A 9934-nucleotide genomic window follows, 5' to 3' on the forward strand; every position below is an offset into this window, starting at 1 on the left:
CCGCGAGGCGGATGGGTGGTCACCGAGGTCCCGCCGGCTGGTCCGCGGGCCATTTAGGGTCCCGCGAGTTACCGATCGCGGTCCGGAATTCTACCCGGCCAGGGACCACCGCGAGGCGGATGGGTGGTCACCGAGGTACCGCCGGCTGGTCCGCGGGCCATTTAGGGTCCCGCGAGGTACCGATCGCGGTCCGGAATTCTACCCGGCCAGGGACCACCGCGAGGCGGATGGGTCTTCACCGAGGTCCCGCCGGCTGGTCCGCGGGCCATTTAGGGTCCCGCGAGTTACCGATCGCGGTCCGGAATTCTACCCGGCCGGGGACCACCGCGAGGCGGATGGGTGGTCACCGAGGTCCCGCCGGCTGGTCCGCGGGCCATTTAGGGTCCCGCGAGGTACCGATCGCGGTCCGGAATTCTACCCGGCTGGGGACCACCGCGAGGCGGATGGGTCTTCACCGAGGTCCCGCCGGCTGGTCCGCGGGCCATTTAGGGTCCCGCGAGTTACCGATCGCGGTCCGGAATTCTACCCGGCCGGGGACCACCGCGAGGCGGATGGGTGGTCACCGAGGTCCCGCCGGCTGGTCCGCGGGCCATTTAGGGTCCCGCGAGGTACCGATCGCGGTCCGGAATTCTACCCGGCTGGGGACCACCGCGAGGCGGATGGGTCTTCACCGAGGTCCCGCCGGCTGGTCCGCGGGCCATTTAGGGTCCCGCGAGTTACCGATCGCGGTCCGGAATTCTAGCCGGCCGGGGACCACCGCGAGGCGGATGGGTCTTCACCGAGGTCCCGCCGGCTGGTCCGCGGGCCATTTAGGGTCCCGCGAGGTACCGATCGCGGTCCGGAATTCTAGCCGGCCAGGGACCACCGCGAGGCGGATGGGTCTTCACCGAGGTCCCGCCGGATGGTCCGCGGGCCATTTAGGGTCCCGCAAATTACCGATCGCGGTCCGGAATTCTAGCCGGCAAGGGACCACCGCGAGGCGGATGGGTGGTCACCGAGGTCCCGCCGGCTGGTCCGCGGGCCATTTAGGGTCCCGCGAATTACCGATCGCGGTCCGGAATCCACGCCGGCCAGGGACCACCGCGAGGCGGATGGGTCTTCACCGAGGTCCCGCCGGCTGGTCCGCGGGCCATTTAGGGTCCCGCGAATTACCGATCGCGGTCCGGAATTCTAGCCGGCCGGGGACCACCGCGAGGCGGATGGGTGGTCACCGAGGTCCCGCCGGCTGGTCCGCGGGCCAATTGCGGTCCCGCGAGTTAGCGATCGCGGTCCGGAATTCTACCCGGCCGGGGACCACCGCGAGGCGGATGGGTGGTCACCGACGTCCCGCCGGCTGGTCCGCGGGCCAATTGCGGTCCCGCGAGTTACCGATCGCGGTCCGGAATTCTACCCGGCCGGGGACCACCGCGAGGCGGATGGGTGGTCACCGAGGTCCCGCCGGCTGGTCCGCGGGCCATTTAGGGTCCCGCGAGTTACCGATCGCGGCCCGGAATTCTACCCGGCCGGGGACCACCGCGAGGCGGATGGGTCTTCACCGAGCTCCCGCCGGGTGGTCCGCGGGCCATTTAGGGTCCCGCGAGGTACCGATCGCGGTCCGGAATTCTACCCGGCCGGGGACCACCGCGAGGCGGATGGGTGGTCACCGACGTCCCGCCGGCTGGTCCGCGGGCCATTTAGGGTCCCGCGAGTTACCGATCGCGGCCCGGAATTCTACGCGGCCGGGGACCACCGCGAGGCGGATGGGTCTTCACCGAGGTCCCGCCGGCTGGTCCGCGGGCCATTTAGGGTCCCGCGAGGTACCGATCGCGGTCCGGAATTCTACCCGGCCGGGGACCACCGCGAGGCGGATGGGTCTTCACCGAGGTCCCGCCGGCTGGTCCGCGGGCCATTTAGGGTCCCGCGAGGTACCGATCGCGGTCCGGAATTCTACCCGGCCGGGGACCACCGCGAGGCGGATGGGTCTTCACCGAGGTCCCGCCGGCTGGTCCGCGGGCCATTTAGGGTCCCGCGAGGTACCGATCGCGGTCCGGAATTCTACCCGGCCAGGGACCACCGCGAGGCGGATGGGTCTTCACCGAGGTCCCGCCGGCTGGTCCGCGGGCCATTTAGGGTCCCGCGAGGTACCGATCGCGGTCCGGAATTCTACCCGGCCAGGGACCACCGCGAGGCGGATGGGTCTTCCCCGAGGTCCCGCCGGCTGGTCCGCGGGCCATTTAGGGTCCCGCGAGGTACCGATCGCGGTCCGGAATTCTACCCGGCCAGGGACCACCGCGAGGCGGATGGGTCTTCACCGAGGTCCCGCCGGCTGGTCCGCGGGCCATTTAGGGTCCCGCGAGGTACCGATCGCGGTCCGGAATTCTACCCGGCCGGGGACCACCGCGAGGCGGATGGGTGGTCACCGAGGTCCCGCCGGCTGGTCCGCGGGCCATTTAGGGTCCCGCGAGTTAGCGATCGCGGCCCGGAATTCTAGCCGGCCGGGGACCACCGCGAGGCGGATAGGTCTTCACCGAGGTCCCGCCGGCTGGTCCGCGGGCCATTTAGGGTCCCGCGATGGTACCGATCGCGGTCCGGAATTCTACCCGGCCGGGGACCACCGCGAGGCGGATGGGTGGTCACCGAGGTCCCGCCGGCTGGTCCGCGGGCCATTTAGGGTCCCGCGAGTTCGCGGTCGCGGTCCGGAATTCTAGCCGGCCGGGGACCACCGCGAGGCGGATGGGTGGTCACCGAGGTCCCGCCGGCTGGTCCGCGGGCCATTTAGGGTCCCGCGAGGTACCGATCGCGGCCCGGAATTCTAGCCGGCCGGGGACCACCGCGAGGCGGATGGGTCTTCACCGAGGTCCCGCCGGCTGGTCCGCGGGCCATTTAGGGTCCCGCGAGTTAGCGATCGCGGTCCGGAATTCTAGCCGGCCGGGAACCACCGCGAGGCGGATGGGTGCTCACCGAGGTCCCGCCGGCTGGTCCGCGGGCCATTTAGGGTCCCGCGAGGTACCGATCGCGGTCCGGAATTCTACCCGGCCAGGGACCACCGCGAGGCGGATGGGTGGTCACCGAGGTCCCGCCGGCTGGTCCGCGGGCCATTTAGGGTCCCGCGAGTTAGCGATCGCGGTCCGGAATTCTAGCCGGCCCGGAGCCACCCAGAGGCCGTGCACACGCGCCGGGTGGCCGGAAATACCTCCAGCCGAGCGGACATGCACTTTGTAAGCACCTTGGACGAGATGGCTGAGCCTTACTCGACTTCCAGCACCCCGGCTAAGCGTTCTCCACGGCCCGCTGTGCTTCCAGAAGACCTCCAGCCGGTCCTCATGGTGCTTTACTCCTCACTCTCTAAGCCGGCCCAGGCTTCCAGCACCCCGGCTAAGCGTTCTCCACGGCCCGCTGTGCTTCCAGAAGACCTCCAGACGGTCCTCATGGTGCTTTACTCCTCACTCTTTAAGCCGAACGAGGCTTCCAGCACCCCGGCTAAGCATTTTACGCGGCCCGCCGAGCCTCCACAGCACTTCCAGCCGGTTCCACGGCTGCTTTCCTCCTCACTGTTTAAGCCGAACGAGGCTTCCAGAGCCCCGGCTAAGCGTTTTGCGCGGCCCGCTGAGCTTCCAGAGCACCTCCAGCCGGTTCCCCGGCTGCTTTCCTCCTCACTTTCTAAGCCGCCCGAGGCTTCCAGAGCCCCGGCTAAGCGTTCTCCACGTCCCGTTGATCTCCCCGGAGGTCGTAACGGGGAATTACCTCCCTCCAGCGGACACGGCGGGTAAATACGCCACCTCTCGCACTTAGCGCACACACCCGTTGCTGCGCGTCCGGTGGCACTTTGAGCGGCCAAACGGCGGGAGTAACAGTCACTCTCTTAAGTTAGGCTCATTTGACATTTTCTTGAACGGTTCGTGGATAAATATGTGATATATACTACATATGATCGCATTTATAGTCAAATCTTTTCAAAATGTCATTCTCCGGGTGCATTCCTCCTCGCTTCTTAAGCCGAACGAGGCTTCCAGAGCCCCGGTTAAGCGTTTTACGTGGCCCGCCGAGCCTCCACAGCACCTCCAGCCGGTTCTCCGGGTGCTCCCATCCTCACTGTTTAAGCCGAACGAGGCTTCCAGAGCCCCGGCTAAGCGTTTTACGCGGCCCGCTGAACTTCCACAGCACCTCCAGCCGGTTCTCCGGGTGCTCCCATCCTCACTGTTTAAGCCGAACGAGGCTTCCAGAGCCCCGGCTAAGCGTTTTACGCGGCCCGCTGAGCTTCCACCGCACCTCCAGCCGGTTCCCCGGCTGCTTTCCTCCTCACTGTTTAAGCCGAACGAGGCTTCCAGAGCCCCGGCTAAGCGTTTTGCGCGGCTCGCCGAACTTCCACAGCACCTCCAGCCGGTCCTCGGGGTGCTTTCTTCCCAACTATTGACGCCCGAGGAGGCTTCCAGCACCCCGGCTAAGCGTTCTCCGCGTCCCGCTGATCTTCCCGGAGCTTGTAACGGGGAAATACCTCCCTCTAGCGGACACGGCGGGTAAATACGCCACCTCTCGCACTTAGCGCACACACCCGTTGCTGCGCGTCTGATGGCACTTTGAGCGGCCAAACGGCGGGAGTAACTGTCACTCTCTTAAGGTAGGCTCACTTGAGATTTTTTTAACCGTCCGCGGAGGCGACCGGGACCACCGGGACAGCCGGGAGGCCGTGCGCGCGGGCCAAGTGGCCGAAAATAGCTCCAGGCCGACCGGATCGGCTAGTTGTAGGCACCGCGGATGAGATCGCGGAGCATTATTCGACTTCCAGCGGCCCGTGCGCTCACGCACGCCGCCCGGCACCTCCGGGAGGCCGTGCGCATGCGCAAGTTGCCGAAAATAGCTCCTAGCCGACCGGATCGGCTGTTTGTGAGCACCGCGGATGAGATCGCGGAGCTTCATCCGACTTCCAGCGGCCGGTGCGCTCGCGCACTCCACCCGGCACCTCCGGGAGGCCGTGCGCGCGCGCCAAGTGGCCCAAAATAGCTCCAGCCCAGCGGATCTGCACTCCGCGGATGAGATCGCGGAGCTTTTTTCGACTTCCAGCGGCCGGCGCGCACGACGAGCGGACCCGGTGACGGTCCAGCTCCACCCGGTACCTCGCACGGCCCGCTTCTCCCCCCCGCGCGGACTTCCGAGCGCTCGGGGAGACGTTCGGAAGCCGCCGGTGACGTTGGAGCGGGGAAATACCTCCCTCCAGCGGACACGGCGAGTAAATACACCTTCGGCCAAACGGCGGGAGTAACTATGACTCTCTTAAGGTAGCGGCACTCGACATCTTTTTCACGGTTCGTGGACGACCCGGCCGGTTCTCGGGGGTGCTTTTTCTCCTAACTCTTGACCCCCGAGGAGGCTTCCAGAGCCCCGGCTAAGCGTTTTACGCGGCCCGCTGAACTTCCACAGCACCTCCAGCCGGTTCTCCGGGTGCTCCCATCCTCACTGTTTAAGCCGAACGAGGCTTCCAGAGCCCCGGCTAAGCGTTTTACGCGGCCCGCCGAGCTTCCACAGCACCTCCAGCCGGTTCTCATGATGCATTCCTCCTCACTTTCTAAGCCGAACGAGGCTTCCAGAGCCTCGGCTAAGCGTTTTACGCGGCCCGCTGAGCTTCCACAGCACCTCCAGCCGGTTCCCCGGGTGCTTTCCTCCTCACTATTTAAGCCGAACGAGGCTTCCAGAGCCTCGGCGAAGCGTTTTACGCGGCCCGCTGGACTTCCAGAGCACCTCCAGCCGGTTCCCCGGGTGCTTTCCTTCTCACTGTTTAAGCCGAACTAGGCTTCCAGAGCCCCGGCTAAGCGTTTTACGCGGCCCGCCGAGCCTCCACAGCACTTCCAGGCGGTTCTCCGGGTGCTTCACTCCTCACTCTTTAAGCCGAACGAGGCTTCCAGAGCCCCGGCTAAGCGTTTTACGCGGCCCGCTGAGCTTCCACCGCACCTCCAGCCGGTTCCCCGAGTGCTTTACTCCTCACTTTCTAAGCCGAACGAGGCTTCCAGAGCCCCGGCTAAGCGTTCTCCGCGTCCCGCTGATCTTCCCGGAGCTTGTAACGGGGAAATACCTCCCTCTAGCGGACACGGCGGGTAAATACGCCACCTCTCGCACTTAGCGCACACTCGCGTTGCTGCGCGTCTGATGGCACTTTGAGCGGCCAAACGGCGGGAGTAACTGTCACTCTCTTATGGTAGGCTCACTTGAGATTTTTTTAACCGTCCGCGGAGGCTACCGGGACCACCGGGACAGCCGGGAGGCCGTGCGCGCGGGCCAAGTGGCCGAAAATAGCTCCAAGCCCAGCGGATCGGCTGTTTGCAAGCACCGCGGATGAGATCGCGGAGCTTTATCCGACTTCCAGCGGCCGGTGCGCTCGCGCACTCCACCCGGCACCTCCGGGAGGCCGTGCGCGCGCGCCAAGTGGCCCAAAATAGCTCCAGCCCAGCGGATCGGCTCTTTACAAGCACCGCGGATGAGATCGCGGAGCATTATTCGACTTCCAGCGGCCCGTGCGCTCACGCACTCCACCCGGCACCTCCGGGAGGCCGTGCGCGCGCGCCAAGTGGCCGAAAATAGCTCCAAGACGACCGGATCGGCTGTTTACAAGCTCCGCGGATGAGATCGCGGAGCTTTATGCGACTTCCAGCGGCCGGTGCGCTCGCGCACTCCACCCGGCACCTCCGGGAGGCCGTGCGCGCGCGCCAAGTGGCCCAAAATAGCTCCAGCCCAGCGGATCTGCACTTTACAAGCTCCGCGGATGAGATCGCGGAGCTTCATTCGACTTCCAGCGGCCGGTGCGCTCGCGCACTCCACGCGGCACCATCCGGGAGGCCGTGCGCGCGCGCCAAGTGGCCCAAAATAGCTCCAGCCCAGCGGATCGGCTGTTTACAAGCACCGCGGATGAGATCGCGGAGCTTTATTCGACTTCCAGCGGCCGGCGCGCACGACGAGCGGACCAGGTGACGGTCCAGCTCCACACGGTACCTCGCACGGCCCGCTTCTCCCCCCCGCGCGGACTTCCGAGCGCTCGGAGAGACGTTCGGAAGCCGCCGGTGACGTTGGAGCGGGGAAATACCTCCCTCCAGCGGACACGGCGAGTAAATACACCTTCGGCCAAACGGCGGGAGTAACTATGACTCTCTTAAGGTAGCGGCACTCGACATCTTTTTCACGGTTCGTGGAGGACCCGGCCGGTTCTCGGGGGTGCTTTTTCTCCTAACTCTCGACGCCCGAGGAGGCTTCCAGAGCCCCGGCTAAGCGTTTTCCGCTGGCCGATGAGCTTCCAGAGCACCTCCAGCCGGTTCTCATGGGGCTTTCCTCCTAACTCTTGAAGCCCGAGGAGGCTTCCAGAGCCCCGGCTAAGCGTTTTACGCGGCCCGCCGAGCTTCCACAGCACCTCCAGCCGGTTCTCATGATGCATTCCTCCTCACTTTCTAAGCCGAACGAGGCTTCCAGAGCCCCGGCTAAGCGTTTTACGCGGCCCGCCGAGCTTCCACAGCACCTCCAGCCGGTTCTCATGATGCATTCCTCCTCACTTTCTAAGCCGAACGCGGCTTCCAGAGCCCCGGCTAAGCGTTTTACGCGGCCCGCTGGACTTCCACAGCACCTCCAGCCGGTTCCCCGAGTGCTTTCCACCTCACTTTCTAAGCCGAACGAGGCTCCAAGCGCCCCGGCTAAGCGTTCTCCGCGTCCCGGTGATCTTCCCGGAGGTCGTAACGGGGAAATACCTCCCTCCAGCGGACACGGAGAGAAATTACACCGCCTCTCGCACACAGGCGGGTAAACGGCGGGAGTAACTATGACTCTCTTAAGGTAGCCTGACTTGACATCTGTTTAACGGTTCGTGGATAAATACATGATATATACAACTTATGCTCGCATTTACAGCCAAATAATATAAAGTGAGCATTCGGTTATAAACATTGTATTCATAATGTTTATAGGTGATGTTAATATTTATATATTTAATGTTTATAGGTGATGTTAATATTTATATATTTAATGTTTATAGGTGATGTTAATATTTATATATTTATTTTGTACATCATGTTATGGTTGTACGACACTTGCTATAGGATCATGATGTGATCATATCGGCGGGAGTCGGCCCGGGCTCCGGGTGAAGAGGCCGAATTCTCGACACTCGCGGCCGACCGGGGAACCAGCAGAGGCGGACGCATCGCGGTGCGAGAGCCCTTGGCACTTAGAAAAAATTTGGCAAAAGTCGCTCCGGGCTCCGGGTGGAGAGGCCGAATTATCGCCACTCGCGGCCGACCGGGGAACCAGCAGAGGCGGACGCATCGCGGCGCGAGAGCCCTTGGCACTTAGAAAAAAAATGGCAAAAGTCGCTCCGGGCTCCGGGTGAAGAGGCCGAATTCTCGCCACTCGCGGCCGACCGGGGAACCAGCGAAGGCGGGTAAGCTTTCTAGGGAGCCCCGCCGGCTGGTCCGCGGGCCGAACGTGGTCCCGTAAAGTACCGACAGCGGACGCCGACCCACGCCCGGTAAGAACCACCGAGAGGCGGACACGCTCTCCGACGAGCCCCGCCGGCCGTTCCGCGGCGGGAAATGCGCCCTCTGGCGGACACGCCGTTGTAAATGAATGGGCTTTGGCACTTAGTGCATTTTCGCAAAAGTTGAGCCGCGCTCCGGGCGAAGAGGCCGAATTCTCGCTACTCGCGGCCGACCGGGGAACCAGCGAAGGCGGGTAAGCTTTCAAGAGAGCCCCGCCGGCTGGTCCGCGGGCCGAACGTGGTCCCGTAAAGTACCGACAGCGGACGGCGACCCACGCCCGGCAGGAACCACCGAGAGGCGGACACGCTCTCCGACGAGCCCCGCCGGCCGGTCCGCGGCGGGAAATGCGCCCTCTGGCGGACACGCCGTTGTAAATGAATGGGCTTTGGCACTTAGTGCATTTTCGCAAAAGTTGAGCCGCGCTCCGGGCGAAGAGGCCGAATTCTCGCCACTCGTGGCCGACCAGGGAACCAGCGAAGGCGGGTAAGCTTTCAAGAGAGCCCCGCCGGCTGGTCCGCGGGCCGATTATGGTCCCGTCACCCACCGACAGCGGACGCCGACCCACGCCCGGCAAGGAACCACCCAGAGGCGGACACGCTCTCCGACGAGCCCCGCCGTCCGGTCCGCGGCGGGAAATGCGCCCTCTGGCGGACACGCCGTTGTAAATGAATGGGCTTTGGCACTTAGTGCATTTTCGCAAATGTCGCTCCGCGCTCCGGGCGAAGAGGCCGAATTCTCGCCACTCGTGGCCGACCAGGGAACCAGCGAAGGCGGGTAAGCTCTCAAGAGAGCCCCGCCGGCTGGTCCGCGGGCCGATTGCGGTCCCGTAAAGTACCGACAGCGGACGCCGACCCACGCCCGGCAAGGACCACCGAGAGGCGGATACGCTCTCCGACGAGCCCCGCCGGCCGGTCCGCGGCGGGAAACGCGCCCTCTGGCGGACACGCCGTTGTAAATGAATGGGCTTTGGCACTTAGTGCATTTTCGCTTAAGTTGAGCCGCGCTCCGGGCGAAGAGGCCGAATTATCGCTACTCGTGGCCGACCGGGGAACCAGCGAAGGCGGGTGGGCTTTTCCATAGAGCCCCGCCGGCTGGTCCGCGGGCCAATTATGGTCCCGTCACCTACCGACAGCGGACGCCGATCCACGCCCGGCAAGGACCACCCAGAGGCGGATAACGGCGCACACCGCGAACGGCGGGTGGCGGTCGCTGGGTGGCGGTCGGCTGGTGGCGGTCGGGGGGTGGCGGTCGGGGATGGTGCTTGGGGATGGTGCTTGGGGACCGGTGGCGCCGGAGGCGCACACCGCGAACGGCTGGTGGCGGTCGGCTGGTGGCGGTCGGCTGGTGGCGGTCGGCTGGTGGCGGTCGGGGGGTGGCGGTCGGGGGGTGGCGGTCGGGGATGGTGCTTGGGGATGGTGCTTGGGACCGGTGGCGCCGGAGGCGCA

This window comes from Syngnathus floridae, unplaced genomic scaffold, assembly GCF_059516105.1.
Source record: "Syngnathus floridae isolate MCC-2025c unplaced genomic scaffold, RoL_Sflo_1.0 HiC_scaffold_312, whole genome shotgun sequence".
Taxonomy (NCBI): domain Eukaryota; kingdom Metazoa; phylum Chordata; class Actinopteri; order Syngnathiformes; family Syngnathidae; genus Syngnathus; species Syngnathus floridae.